Source organism: Garra rufa, chromosome 5, assembly GCF_049309525.1.
Source record: "Garra rufa chromosome 5, GarRuf1.0, whole genome shotgun sequence".
In the NCBI taxonomy this organism is placed as follows: Eukaryota; Metazoa; Chordata; class Actinopteri; order Cypriniformes; family Cyprinidae; genus Garra; species Garra rufa.
In genome coordinates, this window is record NC_133365.1 from 37616992 (window position 1) to 37640190 (window position 23199).

Here is a 23199-nt window from a genome sequence, read left to right on the forward strand (position 1 = left end):
TTTTAATTATATTTCAAACAATACTGACACTACTGTCAAATAATACTACTCTTTGTCTGTGTTATATTACCATGATATCACAACTGCCTCTCAGGAGTGGTTAAAATAGTACAACAAACCAACCTATAGGAGTAAGCTGACCACCTCCTCATTATCATATGTGACCCTGGACCACAAAACCAGTCATCAGGGTCAATTTTTTGAAACTGAGATTTATACATCATCTGAATGTTTTGTGTTTGGTTTGTTAGGATAGGATAATATTTGGCTGAGATACAACTATTTGAAAATCTGGAATCTGAGGTGCAAAAAAAAAATGTAAATATTGAGAAAACCGCCCTCAAAGTTGTAATATGGAATGTAAAGTAGCAATGCATATTACTAATCAAAAATTAAGTTTTGATATATTTACTGTAAGAAATTTACAAAATGTCTTCATGGAATATGATCTTTATTTAATATCCTAATGATTTTTGGCAATAAAAGAAAATCTATAAAGTTGATACATACAGTGTATTTTTGGCTATCGCTACAAACCCCTGCAACTTAAGCTAATTTATTTATTTATATTTTTATTTTGCATGTTCCATATGCATGGATTTGTCTATTTAAAAACGTTGCAATATCTCTGTGGAGTGTGTACCAGAGAGATACAGCGCAGTAATCAGCGCACTTGTAGTAGTGTGCAAAGCCAGCCTCGGAAGAATCCAATAACACTGAGAGGGTTTTTGTTGTCTACATGGAAAGCATCGTAGCATTTTACAATTCAGTTATTGACATTTAAGCTGAGGCATTTCCTCTGAATAATCACACGGCTGATTTGAAAAAGTAAACCGTGAGTTTTTTCGTGAAGATGCATGAAGCTAATCGTGGAATCATCCGCTGATACTGTTGACAAGTTGAACGAGTGTGCTGCTGCTTCTGCTGCTGTCCCTACAACTCACTCACAGAAAGAAGACAGGTAAGATTACTCATTCTTCCTCGCCGCTATATCCTTTATCTACGAGCATTTAAACACCACATTTAGAAACTTACTTCGCAACCCCAAAAGGCTAAATGTGTACTACTGCATTCGCGTTCACGCGTAGCTCAACTGTTCGAGCGATTCGCGTATTTGCTTGCTGTCTGTCAATCGAGAGCAGTTGCTTGGCCGTAGTTACAGGTACATTTTGCTTTATGCGTTTGTAGATATCTCATCATGAGCCATTTAAAGATGTATCACTTGTCTACAATTGATATTTATCTACGTTGTTTTGAGGCAGCGCGTCATGCTTGATAGTAACACGCGCGCACAATGAGCTGCTAGTGAAATGCAGCCCTTTAATTTCACCGTGATGCTTTTGATTATGATTGTGATGCAGAAGGAAGCGTTTATCAGTGTTCTCACACCTAGAGCAGCAAATTAGGGGGATTATTTAGAATAATGCGCACAAATCTGAATAAAGTGTTTCTGATTTGGTTACTCATGAGAACCGAATTGACCATTTAAAATACAACCGGAGGCTTCAGCATCTGTCAGAAAGGATCCTGGTGTCAATGCATATGGTACGATTTCAGTTCTAGCAAAGATACTATGCTACTGGCAGAGTTGGTCTTGCAATATTTGTATGTTTTATGCATCAAGCAGAGTAGTCACGATCTTTTGTAACTGCTTTTTATTTTAATGCTTATTTGGACTTGTCTAGGCAAGTGGTTTCTTTGGGGATCATCCTGTTTGATTGAAATTGCACGTTTTGGCACATCTCGTGACTGAATCCCAGCGGGTCCACATTACTGTAGCGATTTAAAATATGTGTTGCAGCTGGAGTTCATCAAATATTTATGTATTTTCTTTCTTTTCTTTTTTTCTTTTCCTTTTTATATTTAAGGACTTTCGCACGTGACATTGTCACCCACACTTCAGCTTTCATTAGTAATTAATAATGGGTAGTCATGTTTAAAAATTTCACACTATACTGTACATTTGTAAACGGTGGAAGGATGTTTTATTTGCATATTCATGACGTCAGCAACGCTGATTAGACGCAAAAAGATGTGCGAAGTCGCTACGTGCACGCGACCTGTTTTGCTAACGCGCGTTTGGTAAAAATATGAAATTAGACGCTGAATCTTAACAGCATTTGGGCGTTTCTGCGACTGTACAAAACGCATACATGTTTAATGAGGTAAGCGCTGTTTAGTTTATTATTGAGTGGACTTGCTAAAAATCAAAACACTCACTGTAACCTGCTGTATTTCATACTGTATGTTTCTGAGGCTACTTTTGACATTGCAATTTGATGCTAAGATACTCATAGTATTCGATTCACAACCCAGCATTACATCCTTTTCAGACCAAGAACGATACGGTAACTATAAAAATGAGTTTATTAGCGTCCACAGACGTTGTCAGTTGTAATATGTTATGTCTATCCACCTTTTTTTTGTCTGTAAGAGGAGGCGCTGCCATTTTTAAATTTTATGGGTCTGGCTTTAGCTCTCATTTTAATTTATTATCTTAATTATGAGCATATTGGTTTGTAGCTTAGTTTTACTGTTTACTGCAGGTTGGTATACTTCTCATTATTTCCCTATAGCTGCTAGTGAACCAGAAGTCTCACCCATAGGCTTATGTTAATAATATAAATGTCATTATCAATTATAAGGTCATATATAAGGTCATACTTTTGGGGTTAGTATCTGTCCAAAGAGATACTTCACTTAATAAGCAATGTGGAAATCAGACAAATTTAGAGAGTTTGCAATTACGTCACGGTTTGGTCAGTTACCTGGATGTGCAGACATGTTGGTGATACTCAAATGTAAAAACCAGCATTTATTGCACGGTTAATGTACTACTGAATATTAGGGATGCACCGATCCGGATCGGTGCATCCCTACTGAATATGTTGTTATGCTAATTTATGCTGTCTAAATCACAGAAAAAAATGTGTGGAAGCTGCTAAATCTTATAGAGAAGGACTTTGTAAGCAGAGAATGGTGCAGTAGTTTGACAGACTAAAGTTAATAGGTGGTAAAGATACGTATGAGCAGTATTCATTAAGATATTAGCCTAATATTTCACCTACCTGACCAGAATGGATAAGAACAAACACAAATGTTGTCACAATTCTTGCTCTGGAAATCCTGGTTCAGTTTGGCCAACCACAAACGCCTTTTGTTCCTCAGACAGCTTTATGTGCTCTTCTCCTTGATTTGTTATAACTTTTGGCAGTCTGTAGTACTTCAAATGTCTTCAAATAATTGACCATTTTCAGCAGCAATAATCAGCAAAATATGCAAGTTTTGTTTGTTTCAGTGGCATTGTTTACGTTCAGTGCTGCCAATATGGCCGATTGATGACGCGTCATGAAAACACTGCGCAACCCTCTTTTGCATGTTGTCTAATTAATACTCATCTTTATTTCAAAGTGTGCATGTAAATCTTATTTCCAGCTGTGATATTTTATTGACAAGGCTCAGTATCATATTGATGACATGTTAACATAATACTCTGATATATTAAAGTTTCTCTGTTCTTTAAAACTTGTTACCCCAGCTGAGACTGGGAGCTTGTTAAATTAGGCAGCGCTGTCATTCATGGCACATTGAGCAGCTTTGCTTGTCAGGAGAATTTCAGCTCTATGCAAAGAACTACCCTTTGTTCCATTTTATAATTTAAGTTGTACATGTTTTTGAAAACTTTGTTTTAATGCAATTCAAGGATGGATGCTGTCAAAGTCATTTCGTTGCCTCTTTCATCAGAAGGAGACTTTGGTGCATTTATATAGATTCATAAAACAACAAAACAGTGTTGCAAAACAGGCCAGTGGGAAGCATACTGTTAAGCTTGTGTTTTTATTGCTCTTCAGCATTTTGCAGTTCATCACATTGTGATGTTGCTTTAGTCAGATGAATGAAAGCTGATAAAGCTGAGCTTGAGTTTGCAAAAAGAGGTCTGGTACAGAGAAGACATGATGAGCCTTGGGGTACGTTTTCATTTGGCTGGTAATTATTAATGGTTTCTAAGCAGTTTTTTTATTGGTATACATTCAATTGTTATAAATGTATTGTCAGTGTTGAAAAGGTTGTGTTGCTTAATATTTTTATGAAAACTTTATACTTTCTTTCAGTAAAAAAAACATAACACCTTTTTTTCTATACCAAAGTATTGTTATTATATTTAAAAATAATAATGAACACTTCTGACCAAACCTGCATTTATGTGTGTTCTACCAAACCTGCATTTATTTGATCCAAAGTACAGCAAAAACAGTAACATTTTGAAATATTTTTACTATTTAAAATGACTGTTTTCTATTTTGATATTTTTTAAAATGTAATTTATTCCTGTGATCAAAGTTTAATTTTAAGCATCATTGCTCAAGTCTTCAGTGTCTGGATCCTTCAGAAATCATTCTTATATGCTGATTTGCTGTTCAGAAACATTTTTTATTATTATTATCATCATTTAAAACAGTTGAGTAAATTTTTCCAAATTTTTCTTTTTGATGAATAGAGAGGTTAAAAGATCAGCATTTATATGAAATAAAAAGCTTTTGTAACAATACACTATACCATTTAAAGGTCCCATATTGTCAAAATCGAAATTTCCTGGCTTTTTTCATGATAACTGAGGTCTAGGGGCTATGTAACTACCATATGAGTTTCAAAGCAGTCAATCCACAGTAAACTGCACACAGCCTGTTTAAAGTAGCTGTTTCTTTTCACGAGACGCTGTGACTTCCGTAAAGATGTGACGTCCGATCTACTCAGTCACCGCCTTCAGTCAAAACCCCAGCACCAACCACTGTCCCACCCTCCTTTTGTCAAACCCAGACAACAACGCATCCATTCCATTGTTGAGCAACAACAACACGAAAACAAGTCGAGAAAACGCTGTTCAGTCCATGGATGTCAGGAAACTACATCATTGCACAGGCTTCAGAACAACGTGAATATAAGAGACCAGTGGCAGTCAACTTCAGCCTCCTTCACACAGCGATTCCGGTAAATACACGGATAATGTGTCCCATGATTTGTTCCGGAGTTGTTTAATTTGGTTAATTCACAGTTGTTTTCCGGAATCTGTGCGTGCTTTACACACAACCTGTAAAGACATGTGACGTTTGGATGTAAGATGTAATGCAACGCGTACGTTTCACTAAACTGAAACTAACCTGAACAAACTGCGCTTCAGCGCTGATAGTGCGGAGCTGGCTCTGCCTGATCGCCGCTTCATTCCACTTTGCACATATTTTTTTGTCGTGAAGAGTCGCAGGGTAACGTGCATCATCTCTACAACACTGCCTTTATGGTTCTGGCTTTTGTTCACACAGCGCTCGTTCCCGTAATTTTCCAGAATCAACGCGCATTGTGAAAGGGGCTTTACTGAAGCAACAGTTATGTAGCTTACTGCATTCGGTGTTTGAAAAAGAAAAAAACATTAATGATCATTCTGAAATATCCTGTTGAGTATCAGCAAGCTAGGCTCTCTCTATTGCTCTGAGCTCGCTTACAGCATACATGACGTAGTTACCTGTGGTTGGCCTGGCTGTGCGTCACTCAGAAAACAACAGGCCAATCAGAAGAGAGGCTCATGAATATTAATTAGATGGGCCAAAATCGACTTTTTTGACAGAGCTCCTAAAAAAGGAGCTGTAAAAATATATTGAGATGGATTTTGGCACTTATACCGCAAATATATATTCTTAAGGACATCAACAACTAAAATAAACCTCCAGAAATGTGTACAATATGGGACCTTTAAAAGCCTGGAGTGCAACATTTTTTTTGAAAAGAAATTATAGAAATGAATGCTTTTATTTATCAAGGATGCTTTAAATTGATCAAAAGTGATGATAATGACATTAATAATGTTATAAAAGATTAAATGCTGTTCTTCTGAACGTTCTATTCATCAGAGAAACCTGCTATTTCAAAATGTTACTGTTTTTGCTGTACTTTTAATCAAATAAATGCAGGCTTGGTGAGCATAAAAGACTTCTTTAAAGGGATAGTTCACCCAAAAATGAAAATTTGATGTTTATCTGCTTACCCCCAGGGCATCCCAGATGTAGGTGACTTTGTTTCTTCAGCAGAACACAAACAAAGATTTTTAACGAAAACCGGTGCAGTCTGTCAGCCAAATAATGGAAGTGGTTGGGCACCAGACCTTTAAAAGTAAAAAAAAAAACATGCACAGACAAATCCAAATTACACCCTGCGGCTCGTGACAATACATTGATGTTGTAAGACACGAAACGATCGGTTTTTGGGAGAAACTGAACAGTATTTATATCATTTTTTTACCTTTGATACACAGCCACGTCCAGCTGTCATGAGCACGAGTTTAGCATCAGGCTCGTTACATGTGAACGCGCTCTGGCGTAGTATACGCAAACGCCGGAAGCGATCTGTCGCATTTATACAACACTCATTGACTACGTTTACATGGACACCAGTAATCTAATTAATGACCTTATTCTGAATAAGACAATAATATGATTAAGCTGTTTACATGAGTTGCTTTTAGAATATTCCTTTCATGTTCCCGTTTTACATGTTATAGTGCATAGATCGATTAATGACACACATCATTACGTCCACATGCGACGCTATCAGTTCATCTTCCTTATAGACTTTTGGATGTTTCGGTTTTAATTTTACAAAAGCTTGAAGTGGCTCTGGACATATGCAACACATGTTTTAGAATGTCTGAGTTAAAATTTGCCGTGGTCGCATTTGTGCGAGTGCATGCTGTGCTGCTCCAAAGCGTCTGCTCCATACAGCGAGCGTTTCAGAGCCAGACAGTTTTTAGGAAGAAAAAAAAAAACCGCAAGCACGGTCACCGAAAGCCAGTTTAGTTTTACTTTTTTTGTTTGTTTTCATTTTGAAAACCCTGTTATCTTTGCCGTTTACCTCTCATTACACTTTGGAGGCTTTTTTTATTTTTTTTTTTATTAATTATTTTGATTGCTCAGTGTTTGCGCGCCCTGTAATAAATTGTTTAGTCGGCATATAACAGCATGTGATGGAGTCAATGCCTTGTCTTATTAGTTTTTGTTAATAAATGCTATATAAGCTAGTTTTATTTTATTTTTGTTATGCTGTTTAATTAAAAATAACAAATCCATTTTTTAAGAATTTGTTTTAATCTTAAAATTGATAGGTGTATATAAGCAAAACCAAGATCATGAATTCAAAAGTAAAAGTGAAAAGCATAAGACATTCCAATAGCGGAAATCCCGTTCACAAAATTAAAATCACAAATAATAGGCTACTAATTAAAAAAAGGGGTTGAATGTTAAATACGTTTCCATAAAACTATAAATTATGATAACAGACAAACTATTTATCAGCAATGAGCATTGATTAAGCCCATGTTGTAGCAAAAAATAAATAGGCTAAATAAAAATGAAACCAAAGACCGACCAACTGAGAGAGCGTTATGCCTCGTTCCAGACAACCCGTTACCCGTGTTTTTCCAAACTTCTACCAGTGAAAGTGCACTGGAAATGGCAGTTAAACCCGCGAATTCCCATCCGTGAACTCGTACTAGATCGACGTACTCCCAGTTCCGAGTTCTGACGTGACATAGCCCGAGAAACAACGATAAAGCCTCTAGGGGTGCGGTGTTTATGCAAGTGGCACACGGTGAAAAAATAGAGTTTAGGACAATATAACGTTGCAATCAAATTATTATACTATAAAAACAATAAATGCTTGGCGTGACTTGCCTGGAACGCTACAAAGTCCTGAGTCGTGGTTTGAAGACGTGATTTACGAACTCAAAAACCTGCCTGGAACGCAGCATTAGTGTGTACCCTGTCACAAAATGTGGCGAAAAGTCCTACACAAGGGGAATAGTCTGATTAAGGTGTGTACATGTCTTTCATAATGCGACTAAAATAGGAATACTCCACCTGTCTTAATTCGATTTGTGTTTACTCAGATTATGACTTTAGTCGGATTAAATTAATCAAAAACATCAGTTTACATGGTTGCTTCTTAATCAGAGTATTGTCTTAATCGCGTTAAAATCGGAATATTGTTGTCCATGTAAACGTACTCACTGTTTACACAGTGCACAGAGATTGTGGGTATAGCGGCTACTCAAAATGGTAATTACTTACACTTATCCTGACTGTTCAAACCGATTTAAAGCTAAAAGATTTTGTTTGCTTGCGCAAACTCATCCGGGACTTTTCACAGATTTCCCCGTTTGCGTATACTACGCCAGAGCGCGTTCACGTGTAACGAGCCGGATGAAAAGCTCGTGCTCATGACAGTTGGACGTGGCTGTGTATCAAAGGTAAAAAATGATATAAATACTGTTCAGTTTCTTGCAAAAAACTATCGTTTTGTGTCTTAGGACATCAATGTATCGTCACAAGCCGCAGGGTGTAATATGGATTTGTCTGTGCATGTTTTTTTTTTTTTTACTTTTAAAGCTCTGGTGCCCATCCACTTCCATTATTTGGCTGGCAGACTGCACCGCTTTGAGTTAAAAATCTTTGTTTGTGTTCTGCTGAAGAAACAAAGTCACGTACATCTGGGATGCCCTGGGGGTAAGCAGATAAACATCAAATTTTCATTTTTGGGTGAACTATCCCTTTAACAAACATAAAAATCTTACTGTTTAAAAACTTTTGATGGGCAGTGTTTATTAGTTTTTAATCATATATTTATATTAATCCTCTGCTTAATGTGCTCCTCCATCTCTTTTCTGTTAAACAAATGAATTGTTAATTTAGCTTCTATATTTTTCCTGGGTGGTCAGTTGCCTTTTGAGGTTCTAATAAGAGAAACTGTGTGAAGGAACTCTTCATAAAGTGACTTTATGATCAACTTTTCATATCTCACTTTTAAAATATGGAAATCTTGGTGAAAGTTTTAGAGTTTGAGCTCTACTTTGATGGGTAGTCTCTAAAGCCTTTTTTCTCTTGCCTCTCTTTCCATCTTTGTCTTGGCCTTGACTATCACTCCCCCCTTAGTTCTTTGGAACAATAGCTGTGGAATGTAAGTTCCGCAGTCCCTTCTGCCTGAAACTCATTTCATATGTTAATGAAGTATCTTCATTATGTAAGCTTTTCTCTTACTGAATCTCATTTCAGGCCTGCTTCTGTTTAGTACACTCACACACTAAGGCTTTGTTCACACCGTACACAAATCCAATTTGGTTTTCAAATCCGATCTTTAAGTCTGACGGTCGGCACTTTCATTTTACATGTGATCTGATCCGTTTGTTCAGACGGTGTAGTTAATATCCGATGTGTCTGCACTGGTTGCTATAGTAATGATGTAAGCATCAGCAGGATGCCAAGAGAGTAGCTGTCAGCATGCAAAGGAATGACAGAAAACTGCTCATGTCTATCATGACATCTCGCCGCAGTGCTGAACTCACGAGACGCTTGAGAGAACATACAGAGGCAGTTTGGGCACTCATGTGTATATTTAGTCTAAAACCGCTGACTCGTTCACTCATTCACTATTCACTACATAGTAAGCAAAAATGAGTTTGTTCGAACAGCCCTGGACAATATTGCATACTTTGAATGATATAATAAAAAACCTTTTGGCCATTTAGATTTATTTAAAATATTTAACAACTTTCCGCCTGTCTGAACAAAGCCAATTTAAAGTGTTTGCAATCAAATTAAACTGTGTTCAGTGTTTGTAGCTGTTAAACATCTGTGGGAAATGTACCAAAATGTAAGCAAATCGTAGCTTTGGCAATAGTTGTCTCAAACAATGACCTCATTGTTATACATACATTATGATTTGACATGATAACAGTGAATAGTTTTGTCGGTTTATTTGAGCACCTTTGATTGAAATGACCGTAGGATGAAAAGAAAAGGACAGTGAGAGGTTTCCGTGTGAGGGTGAATGACTCTTTATGGCCACACACCTGCTTGATAGCTCTGCTTGCCCCGTCTCTCCCAGGCCATTTGGTATGCTGCAAAAATCCACGACTGGGCGATATAGACTCTTCTTGGCACAGTTTGTGGCACCTGCTCTGAATAATCTTTCCTGCTAAATAGCCTAAATGGCATTTCAGAGCAGAGACTTGATGTTTCATTGTCCTAAATATCATCAATCTAGGTTTATTAACTCGTAATTCATGTAAAGGAGTTTGTGTATATTTCTAGAAAGCAGGAAATTAGTATGAAGAGCACACATTCCTTTTGTTTGTGCTGCTGTGGGACTGTTTGTTTGATTGAGAAGGTCTAAAAAATGTCAGGCCCACTTTAGACTGAGGAATGGTGCGGGTAAAAAGCTTCTATGTTTCCATAGAAGTTCTCTTTGTAATAGTTAATTATCTCACATGTGTCTTATATATACTAGCAAATACCAATATGTGACCCTGGACCACAAAACCAGTCATAAGGTTAAATTTTACAAAACTGAGATGTATACATCATATGAAAGCTCACTAATTAAGCCTTCTATTGATGTATGGTTTGTTAGGATAGGACAATATTTGGCCGAGATACATCTATTTGAAAATCTGGAATCTGAGGGTGCAAAAAATCTAAATACTGAGAAAATCACCTTTAAATTCTCTCAATTAAGTTCTTAACAATGCATATTACTAATCAAAAATTACATTTTGATATATTTATAGTAGGAATTTTACAAAAAATCTTCATGGAACATGATCTTTACTTAATTTCCTATTGATTTTTGGCATAAAAGAAAAATCAATCATTTTGACCCATACAATGTTTTGTGGTCCAGGGTCACATGTGTGTTCTTTCTGCTACTTTCTGCTAGTCAGTTTTCTGTTATCATACAGAAGTATAGTAGTGGTCAAACGTTTGGATGCATTACTGATTATTATTACATTATTTTAATCTTTTTGAAAGAAATCTTTTCTGCTCATCAAGCCTACATTTATTTGATCAAAAATATAGAACAAAACAGTAATACTGTGAAGTATTATTACAATTTTAAAATAATTGATTTCTGTTTTAATATACTTTAAAATATAATGTATTTCTGATGCAAAGCTGAATTTTCATCTGCCATTACTCTAGTCTTCAGTGTCACATGATCCTTCAAAAGTCATTCTAATATGCTGATTTATTATCAATTTTGGAAACAGTTTTGCTGCTTAATATTTTGTATGGCATGTGATAAAATAATTTATTTAAAACTGAAATGTTTTAACAATACACTATCATTCAAACCTTTGGGTCAGTAATTTTTTTTTTCCATTTGAGTTTTCCAAGTGAATTAATACTTTTATTCAGCAAGAATGTGTTAAATTCATAAAAAAGTGATAGTAAAGACATATTGTTAGAAAATATTTCTATTTTGAATAAACACTGTTTATTAAATATTCCAAGTTCTAAAAAAAAATAAAAAAATTGAGTTTTTCAAATTTGTATTAGTTTGCAAGCTTGTCAGTTGATGTCATTGTATATTTTTGTATATGATACAGTTTCTATAAATTTCCCCAAATTTCCAATTAATTCTCTTAATTTCCCAATATATTTCCATGAGTCCAATATTTCCAAAATTGTTTTCGGTAATTTTCTGCCCCTTTGCAACCCTATTAATCGGACACTTGACATCATGAAATTAAGCATATATACTATTTAATTTGTTTAACACGTTCATTTTGGCATTATTTACTATATCCAGCAACGTAAACCAAAAGATTGAAGGGTGGTTCTCACAAAACTGTATTTTCTGCAAAAGAAAATTTTAAGAGAAATTTAGATACTAATTTAGCACTTGGAGACTCCAAAAGTACACCAAAGAACCAAATGATATAAGTTCATATATTTGATACACTTGTGCCAAAGCACACAAAAAAATGAAATAAAAAATAAATAAATAAATAAATGTATAGTATGTGTACATTAGTCAAGTTGCGATACTGAACAGGACCACATGAACATGCCAAAAAACCCTAAACCAACCACCTTGAGCTGATTGCTTATATGGATCTATTCAGAATGATTAAACATAATAAATCAAAACATTATCTTGAATGTGTGTTGAAACAACGTGAATTAAAATGTGTCCTTGCATAAGTGCAATGGATGATATGTGCGTCAAGAGCGCTCATACATGGTTTGTTTGTGCATCAATATACAGTATCAGGTTGATGTTAGTGTTGGAGCGATATGCTCAATTTTAATATCGTCTTATCGTCAGCCTGTGAAATTGCCAATACATGATATTATTGCGTTAATTTATTTATTTACGTACTTAGTATTATTGCCTGAAAATGAACCAGCTCCAGCATAAGGCTAATAGCAGCCTGTTTTTAATATGGCTTAGTTTGTATTTACATAACAATTTAGTAGAAACATTGTAAGTTACTAAATATAATGCTTACATTTCCTTAGTTATTCAAAAAGCAGCTACAGAAAACGAGGAAAGAACATTTACATTATCGAAGAATATCATCAGTGACTAGCCTAGTCTAGTCTAGTCTAGTGCGGGTTTATGCATTTTAAAAAACACTTGTGTTATAATCAGTGAAGCTATCTGCACTATATGATAAATAAGTCTCTTACCCTTTATTTACACTGCACACGTCTGTGGCGCATCATGGTACCGACACGGCCACCAGAGCATATCGCGGCCACTCTAGTAGTCAATGCTTGTGTTTATACCAGCCGCACTGTGGCAAGTTTCTGAAACGGCATTCGCACTTAATCGCTAAATTTAGGCGCCTAACCTCTTTTTGACGAATAATAATAATAGTAATCGTCTTGCTATCTTCAAAGGCATCAGCAACAGGCCGTTCGACCTGCAGACCATCGTCGATACACGATACTATTGTCTACCGGCACAACCCTAATTGTCGCATGCTTACTGTACGACTTCTGTACATCACTGCATTCGACTTGATTTCAATTCTCAACCATCAAAACTTTACTAGAGGGAAACTGGTTTGCTTTGCAGTCGAGAAAACGTAGTTTGCGTATCATTCAGTGGGATGATTTTACGTTCTGTTGTGAGGGCTTGCGCTCTTCAGAAACAATCACAGAATATGACAGCGCTCGTGTTTTAAAGTTAAACACACTGGAGTGAATAATTCACTGAGAACGCAACGTGAGTCTCTGCCATGTCTGATGCAATCAGTCTGGTTTTACATTAGCGCTGTTTTGGACTGATTCTTTGAATGCATTCACTTACTGCAGGGGTTTGCAACTCTGGCCCTTGAGGTCTACTTTCCTGCAGAGTTTAGCTCCAACCTTGATCAAACTCACCTGCCTGTAACTTTCTAGTGATCCTGAAGACCTTGATTAGCTTGTTCAGCTGTGTTTGATTAGGGTTGAAGCTAAACTCTGCAGGAAAGTGGACCTTGAGGGCCAGAGTTGAGAAACCCAGGCTTACTGAATCATTGGACTGAAAACTTTCCTGGAGTTTGGCGGCTTGAAATGATCTGACTGCAAACACAGAAGTGAATCAGGTAAAAGGTTTAGAAAAGAAATTGTGCTTCATTAATTGCATTAATTGTGTTAATTTATTTAAACACATTAAGGAATTTTGAATTGGTCACATGTTAATTCTGACAGCCCTAATATATATGTTACATATATATATTTTTAAATCTGTTTAAAAACATACCCACCAATTTCCACCCACATTGTGATCAAAGTCTTAGTTTTTTTGGGAAATAAGTTGTGACATAATAGGGCATTGACTTCATACTCCATGCTAACTCCATTTCCACAGTGCTCTGCCAAAGCAGGTTTACTTTTAGACTTACTTTACACTACTTTTGACTGGTAGTGTATTCATTGGAAAAAATGAATTATTGTGAGCAATATATCTATAAAGTGAAGTCACTATGGGAGTCATAGTGACTTTACTTTATGGACATATTGCTAACAATAATTCATTTTTTCCAAGAAATATGACCAGTCAAAAGTTTTTGAACGGTAAGATTTGTAATGTTTTTTAAAAGTCTCTTCTGCTTACCAAGCCTGTGTTTATTTGATTCAAAGTACAGCAAAAACAGTACAATTTTGAAATGTTTTTACTATTTCAAGTAATTGTTTTCTATTTGGATACTTCTTAAATGTAATTTTGATCAAAGCTGAATTTTCAGCATCATTACTCCAGTTTTCATTAATGTAAACCGTATTCAGTAAATAGAGAAGGAAGTAACTAATGAACATTCTCCTCTTTCTTTAGTTGGTCAGGCAAACATGTAGTCTTGCCTTAAACAAACTGGTTGAGCTATAATGTTGCCATTAGGCACTGATCAGGATAGAATACTGTTTTTCTTTTTTGGTGAAATCAACATACAAATGGCTTACGTACAGCTGATTCTGAATATTAAGATGAGACAGGAGAACATTGAAAAATACACACTTCAGCTTTATTCATCTGTGCAGTGACATTTGCTGAAGGTTAAGATGTTCGCTCATTCAAATAGAAATAAATTAGTGTGAATGTTCCTTTATTTGATGCACTTGACTTTTACCACTAAACACAGTCTTTTTACCATGGACCTTCCCCTCAGATAACACTAAATCTGCTTCTCCTGAACTAGATCTGATGGTGGATGTATTTGACATTTAATCCATTTATGTAATACATTAGGTTAGGTGTCTTCATGTTAAGCTATAAACTAATACAGCAAAATTCTTTAAACATTCATCAGACTATCATTTGACTATCATATCGTCATTAACATACTGTTTTGAGCATTGTCTTTCCAGACTTCCCCAGTTTCACAATTCAGCTCTTGCACAGCAAAGTCATCGTCCGTCTGTCCTCACGTTCTCGTATGAATGATATTGGATAACATTTTAACTCCTGTGTTTGGGCTGCACCCAACTAATCCTCTTTTCCCAATCCCTTCTGCTCCGCGCTGTGCCGGGACAAGGGCTTGATTTATGAAAATGTGATCTGGTGGAAATTTCCAGCCATTTCCCAATGCCCTTCTCATTTCCTAACCCTTTCTCCAGTCACTCGCTCCACATCCTAGTTGGCCGAGGAGACGCTTCCTGTCATACTTGACCCCGTTCCAACAATGACACCGTCCAAGCAGGCTGTTGGGACTTGTCCTGCGGTAGTTGTCATGGTGTGTGTGGATTAACCCGGTCTTGATTATGTCCAGGGATAAGAGCTGCTTAATTGTAATCACTGGAACATCCAGGGAGGTTAAACACAGCACTCTGTGCCTCAGGACAGGAACTAAATAGCTGATGCTAGTTGACCTATGCCAGAGAGGGCACCTGGAGGATGGCAAGTGCTGATATTTCAGGTGAAGTTTGAATTCATCTTTTAGTTCATATATAAAGATAAATGTATTCTGCCATCATTTACTCACCCTCAAGTTGTTTCAAACCTAAATAAGTTTCTTTCTTCTGTTAAATGCAAAAGAAAATATTTTGAAGAAACATGGCTACCAGCAACTGTTTGAACTATCCCTTTAACATTTTTAACACTTAGCATTTTATTTCAAGATCCAGAGGTTGACATGCCGTCCATCTCTAAGTTGAGATTGACTGCCCCTGTTTTTATTAGACTTCTTGTTTTTTGTGATTTGGTATGCTGCGTCTGTCGGAAGAAGGGCTGTGGGAAAAGAATGTCCTAATGATCCAGACTGCTTTGTTGGATCATGACCCAAAGCCCCAGTGCGGCACGCCTGATCTCTGCCCTCCCTGAAACGGATCTTCACTCAGAGCCGAGATGAGCGCTTTCACTCCTCCCAATGGTGTGCCATTTGTATCTGGCCAATAATTAGTCAAAACTTACTTTCATGTTTTCAGGTTCTACCATTATTTATAGCTGGTTTCTCCTCCTTCTTGAGTGCCGAATGCAATTATGATGTGAGAAATGACTTTTTGGAAAGGTTTGTTTAATTAGCGGTGCCCTGAAAACACTCTGCTCAACATCGCAACGCCACGCTCTCCAACTCACCGCAGCCGTGCCAGAATTTCCGGGGATTAGCTAAGACTGCATTTTGAATACATTTTAAAAACTAGCTCTCCTGAAGAGGTCATTTCGTAATATATTTTTTTATTTTTTTCCTTCAAGTCCACTTATACTGTTAGTCGAGCTTTTTTCACACCAAATATAGTCATAATTTAGTTTTTTCTCCCTCTCTGACACATTAAATTAAACAGGTGTTTTTTTTTTTTTTTGCTGCGCCTTTAGGACTTTTCACCTGTGAAATGAGATACAGTGTTTTGCTGTGCCTACTCATGGTTTGCAGTTGGGTCAAATATTGCTGCTGTTGGCTCATCTTTCAGTAGTAGCCTTAGTGCAAACCCTGACAGGTTCATGAAACGATCCACTCTAAAATGAGCCTAATAAGTGTGAAATGATTCGGTGGCCTTGTTTAAATATTAAGACTTCAGGTGCTGTTTCCCCATTGGGATCTTTAATAAGGATATGCAGAGTGGCATATGAACAGCACAGTATTTGACTTTATCATCTTATTTTTCTGTCTAACTTCTTTCTTATTTGCTAGCTGTGAATATGGTCACAGGGTTTTAAACACTGAATAGACTATTGGCATGAAGTTGAATTTGGACAGTCTTACGTATTGTAGCTAGAGTCTAAATTTGAAGTGGTTCATAACAAGCTGTTTTTGCAGCTTAAAGGGGTAGTTGATCCAAAAATGAAAATTCGGTCATTAATTACTCACCTTCATGTCGTTCCAAACTCGTAGGACCTTTGTTCATCATTGGAACACAAATTAAAATATTTTTTGATAAAATCTGAGCGCTTTCTGACCCTAAAATAGTCCATGTGTCGTGGTACTCTTGTGAATGGTGGCGGACTGACCCAGAAGAGAAGAAATAGTTTAATAAAGTTGTTATTTTTGTTTTCTTTGTGCACAAGAAGTATTCTTCTGATGGACTATTTTAACAATGTCCTTACTACTTTTCTGTGCCTTGACCGTAGTAGGTCCCTTGCTGTCTATGCAGGGTCAGAAAGCTCTTGTATTTCATCAAAAATATCTTAATTTGTGGATTTTTAAACACTTTTCAAAAATATATATTTATCTCACCTAAATGTTTCATCATGCAGTGCATTTTTATTTTTAGAATTGTGCGATTATTGCTTAGATTGCTTTAGATTTTAAATTCAAATCTAAACATTATTGAAAATGCAATTTCAGCATTGTGATTTGTTTTTTTACACAGTACGGTAATACAGTACAGCAATTTTTCATAGATGAGTTTAAACACAATGAATATAAGCAACAAATTATTCAATGCTTTTTACTTTTGCATTTACTTCTAGATTTATTAAGTTGCTCAAGCAAGTTGCGAAACATTTAAACTGCTTATGTTATCACAAACATTCTAAATTAAACATTACTATTGACAGAAACTGTCAGTTTTACTGCTGTTTCTTTTGCATTTAAATCTTTATTACAAGGAATCCGGTTGTTAATAAATAACTTTGTTTTCCTACCTCCACGAGTGCCATAAATTATTGCCTTGTTTATCTAAAAATGCTCTTTTTTCTTTAAACCTAGCCAAAAACCCATATGCGTTGACTGTGAAACACAGTAGACTTTAATTATGTTCATTTATGGTGTAATTATGACATTTTCGTGTCAATCCTTGTTCATATTTACCGCAAACAATGCGCTGTCACTTTAATTCTCGGTGCAGAAACGATCTCTGCACTGCTGCAGACTCACCGCTCCTGGAACTGTGTGACCGCCTATCAAACATCCCAAAACAATTATCGGCCGATAGTGATCGGCAGCCGATCAATCAGAGCACCCCTAACAGAATTTTCATTTTTAGGTGGACTATCCCTTTAAGAACCAAGTATACTTCAGTTTTGATGTAAATGCTAAACATATGTGCAGACTTTGATATATTGAATTTTACTCAGCTGAAAATAAGGCTGTGAGGGATAAATGTAAAGACTTTACAGTGGTATGTGCTGTTATAAAGGTCCAAAACCACATAATTTGCACAATTTTCAAAATTGCTTGGTAGAGTTCTTGTCTACTTAAAGTTATTTTCGAAAGGATGTTTTGTCAGCTAAATTCGCTGTACTTTATTTGTCAAAGCCTCATTTTATTCCTGTCAGAAATTAAATATGGCGCTACTTTGACTGTGACCTGTTTGATAGTCTGCGTGAAGTCAATGTATGCACACTGGAAAGTTTCATATTTGTCCAGTGTTTCCACTATTTCTCTCCAGCAGCACTAGAGTTGTGTGTCACTTAAAGGAGTAGTTCACTTTCTGAACAAAAATTTAGAGATAATGTATACTCACCCCCTTGTCATCCAAGATGTTCATGTTTTTTTTCTTCAGTCGTAAGGACATTGTTTTTTGAGGAAAACATTTCCATATAATAGACTTCTATGGTGCCCCCGAGTCTGAACTTTTAAAAATGGCTTCAAATGGCTCTAAACGATCATAGAAAGAAGGGTCTTATCTAGCAAAATGATTGGTTATTTTCAAAAAAAAGCAATATCAAGCAGTTTTAAAGATATTTGAATGCTCTTTTAGATATTGGGTCTTAATAAACTTTCCTTTTTGCATCTGTTTTTTTAATGCCCTATGAGGTTTGGTTCCAGAGATATTGGAATTTCAATTTGGCTCCAGGAGTAAATCATTACACATTTTCAGTGGTCGAAAACCAAATGTGGGTCAGTTTGAAAAAATACAATAATTATTTTCTTTTAAAAAGGAATGGCTGAAGAACAAAAAATGTTAAAACTAGATTTGTATCTTGTTTCTTTCTGTCAAGACAACTGCATTGAACATACCAGTCTGAGTGTCATAAATATTCTTTTTCCAAAGTTTGAGTGCCTATACCTTAAGAAGTATTAAAGATATCACAATATGATTTTAGATTCTAGTTCTTCATAAACTTTTCTTTAATAATCTTTAAAAAAATTCTAATAATTAGTCTAGATGAGGCAAATCTTGGTTTATTGATGTGAATGCAGTGTGTGGCGAAATCAACCACACTTCCCTGTGAGGCATGGGATTTGTTTCAAACATGTTACAGTACTGCATTTTTAAACTCTTGGTAGCTTCAGAAGCTGTAAAAATGAACAAAATCCCTTCTTCCAAATATGCCTGAAACTCATTCAAATATAGAATCTTATTATTAGACTACAGAAAGCAAGGTAATATGCCTCAACTTGACCATTTCAGTGGCTTTTAGCACTCAGACAGCTGTGTTCTATGCAATTGTTTTGAAAGAGGGAAACAAGATACAATTCTAATTTCAACATTATTTGTTATTCAGACATTGTTCTTTAAATAAAATAGCTATCGGCTGTATACAACATGACTAACATTTGGATTTCGACCACTGAAAATGGGTAACATTCAACAATCTAGACATTAAGCCTCATTGAGATCCTCATATCTCAGGGACTGAATGATGTAGGGCCTTGAAAATTACTATTCCAAAAGAAAAGTTTATTAACAAATCATATTGCTATATCTTTAATACTTCTTGAGTTATAGGCACGCAAACTTTGGAAAAAGAATATTTATGGCACTCAGACTGGTATGTTCAATGCAGTTGTCTTGACAGAAAGAAGCGAGATAAATCTCCAGTTTAAACATTATTTGATCTTCAGACATTCCTCTTTAAAAAAAAAAAAGAAGTATTGTATTTTTTTAAACTGAACTACATTTGGTTTTTCACCACTGAAAATGTGTACATTTAAACGATTTATTCCTGGAGCCATATTGAAGTTCCAATATCTCTGGAACCGAATCTTATAGGGCATTAAAAATAAAGATACCAAAAGGAAAGTTTGTTAAGACCCAATATTTAAAATGGCATTCAAATATCTTTAAGGTGAAAATTGCAGTTTTGACCTCTCTCTACAAAATAGTGGATTACTTGGTAATTATTCATCCATGACATTTAATATTTTGGCTTTCATCACTATACATGTCTATCTTTCTTCAGAATAAATATTTGCAAAATCAAAAATTTGAGCCAGGGACCTCTGGTTGAGTTGACACAGAATGACCCACATGAGAAAGCTGAGGTGCTACAGTGATCTCTTTATTTTCGCCACAAACAAAGCATAGTTTTAACTGTAACATCTTATTGTAGCCTCTTTCTTTCAAAATGCATCTAGTGAAGGTCTGAGCATTGCCTGCTTCACGTTAAATCAATATTTGAGGAAAGTAATTTTTTTAATGAAAGGATGTTTACCGTATCACTCCCCTGTTGGATCTGTGGCTTCCCACTGTATTTCAGGGACATGAAGAGCTCTTGATGTCCATTGAAGTCTTTTAGCAAGAGACAGGATTGCTGGGCTACATGCAGGTTTGCCTGAATGGTCTAATAAAGGAGCTGTCAGATAAATGTTTCTCTGCTAATGCTTAAGACTGGGCAGGAAATAAAAGGAAGCCTCTGTCAGAGCCTGGATGTGGCAGGATGAACTGCCAGCGTTTCTATCACTGTGTCTTTATGCATGTACCAGGCTCCTCGGCCAACTCTGAAGCCTGGTCCAGTGTGTGCCGAAGAGAGGGGGAAATGAAGGACGCTGGACCAGCTGGACTTGAATGCTAGTGGGTGACTGGATATAGAGGTGTCGCATCTGTGATGGTAAGATGTCCACCACAGAACAGTGTGTGCTGACAGTGTAAACCTGGCAAGACTAGGACTGGAGTCTGGGAATAGAGATGGTACTTAAAATAGTGATTTTTCACACATAAAAACACTGATCCCAAGTGTTTATTTTTTTAATAACTTAATGATTTCATTTTCATGCTGCATGACAACTTATTATAAGATTTAAAGTGAAAAAATAAGCTTACTAGCAAATGGCTGAGCAACTATTTCCTTCCACTCACCTGAACACAAACAGAAATGCTGAAAAGCACAAGCCATCACAGAACTCATTGAAACAGAGAGAGCGGTGCCTGCCAGAGGTCATAAGAAGCATCATCTGACTCCACTAAATAGCGACCTAGCTAAATGTTGAAGTTTCTTTTTTCTGCTTGGCTATACAAGGATTAAATTAACACTGAAAATACACCAGATAAAATGCTAAAAAAAAAACCTATACAGTTCTGTTCGATAGTTTGAGGTAAAAAAAAGTCTCATGCTCAACAAGGCTGCATTTATTTGATCAAAAATATGGTAAAAAACATACTACTATGGAAAATAACACTTATAAAAAAATGTATTTTAAAATATTTTTTGGTGTCCAAGAAATAGCTAGTCCTTTTTAGAGTCACATTGTCTTGTTTCTGCAGAGCCTGACTGTTTCATAGACTTTTGGTTAGTGGAAATGGACCACGAAGAGGAATATCTGTCTGAATTGTGGATGAAATGTGACATTTATCATAGGCTAATAGGCTTCTGTGATGTTTGATTTAACTTTAAACTTTAGAAGATGTTAAATGACTGCAGACATTCTATAATTGTTATTAAGAAATGAAAATCCAAAAAGGATCATTTGCAGTTTTAGGTCTATTTAATGTCAATGGAGTTTTAATGTTCAGTGGATATAATTTTTCGTTTTATCCTCATAAAACAAAAAACACTTTTTAATAGGACCTTGATCGTGCTTTATATCAGATCGAAAGAAACTTGGTAGTATCGCCCTTCACTAAAAGACAGACGAACGATACATGTTGAAAGATGGAGATTGTGAGAGTGAGTTAGAGACCTCATCTGTCACGTTGCCACAGGAAATGACTCCTGCTTTCTGGGATTGCAAGACTATTTAAGCTTCTGTCAAACTGACCGTGCTCCCAATGTCAGATATTTAGCCAAATCCTCTCTGGTTCATCTGCATACCATTTCTCTCCTTTACAGCCAAACCAACTGAGACTTTGTTACTTCAAACACTGATGAAATGCATTGTAGCTTTTACTGAGGCATGCTAAATTAGAATGGAGGAATGGGAATATGCGCATGTGCATGCAGTTTCAGACCATGAATCATAATATAGTCTGCCGGCTGGCTTATTGGTGCACAGAAGTACCATACACAGGACACATCTAGGACATATTTTATGATCGTGCAAGTGCGTCAGTTATTATGCAGGAACAAATATGAGCTCATATTATAAGGATGAGCACAGTATACATGTGCCATTGTTGTTTTTTTAATAGATAAACAATATACAGTTTTTTCATCATCTGAGTTTATTTGAAAAAAAAAAAAAGAATATGGCTTTGGAATGACATAAAGGTGAGTAAATAACAGAATTATGTTTGGTGTGTGGGTGAATGACGGATAAGGATTTAAAATGTGAAAAAAAATAAAACTGGCAAAAAATTTAAATGTTAGGACTTTCTATACTTATTACAGTGTTGTGTATGTAATGCAATGATATTTACACATTTCAAGAATGTAATTAACCATTTTTTTTGATGAATCAGATCTTTTTCCTCATGAAAATGTCATTCCTGGGTAACGTAATACATTTTAAAATTAATTACATTTCTATCATTGTTGGCATATACAAATGTACTTATCTCCATATTTGGAGCTCAACAAACAATTAGTGCTCAGAAAACTACATTTTAATCACAATTAATATAATCAATTTGGGATTTCTTATAGGCACAGGCTCATTTTTGGCTGCTGCTAATTCAAAAATTCAGAACCAAATAAAAAAAAAACCTGGAAAATGTTTAAAAATGTTTTCCAATAAAGTAAATAAGACTTGTTTTATCATTAACTCAACAAAAAACTGAACTGTGTAATCTAACACACAAATATGGGTTAAATGAATTGCCCGTGTCATTGTTAGCCGGAATGACATACTGTTAGACGGAATGACATTCTGCAATATTTTTCAGGATTACCATAAAAACCATCATCAGTATAATTTTTCTTTCCAACACTCAAACTTGAAACAAAGTAAGATACACTTGACAGTTGCAAAACTCACAGTTTTTAATGATTTAAAAAAAGTACAACAGGCTTTTTGGGACACCAATTTCATTACAATTGTATTTTCTAAATATTACAGTAAATCTGTAAAATTATAATGCTTCATAAACAATGGCCAGGGGTATAGTGTATAATGTGTAATAACACATTACACCGCTAAAACATTTAGGCTTATTGCAAATGAGTGTGAACCTATTTCGATTAAAGGAACATTCCACTTTTTTTGGAAATAGGCTCATTCTCCAACTCCCCCCGAGTTAATAAGTTGATTTTTACCGTTTTGAAATCCATTCAGCCGTTCTCCTGTTCTGGCGATATCACTTTTAGCATAGCTTAGCATAGATCATTGAATCCTATTAGACCAGTAGCATCGCG

At 35.8% G+C, this 23199-nt stretch overlaps 1 protein-coding gene across 12 annotated transcripts in view; it reads left to right on the forward strand.

The window, feature by feature from the left end:
- The first annotated feature begins 693 nt into the window (after window positions 1–693).
- The window catches only part of arvcfb (ARVCF delta catenin family member b), a 331914-nt gene continuing 309408 nt past the window's right edge, over window positions 694–23199 (forward strand). For all 12 annotated transcript variants that reach the window (XM_073840202.1, XM_073840214.1, XM_073840211.1 and 9 more), the window contains exon 1: window positions 694–961. The gene's annotated coding sequence lies outside the window, so the exon portion shown is untranslated. The remainder of the gene's footprint in view (window positions 962–23199) is intronic.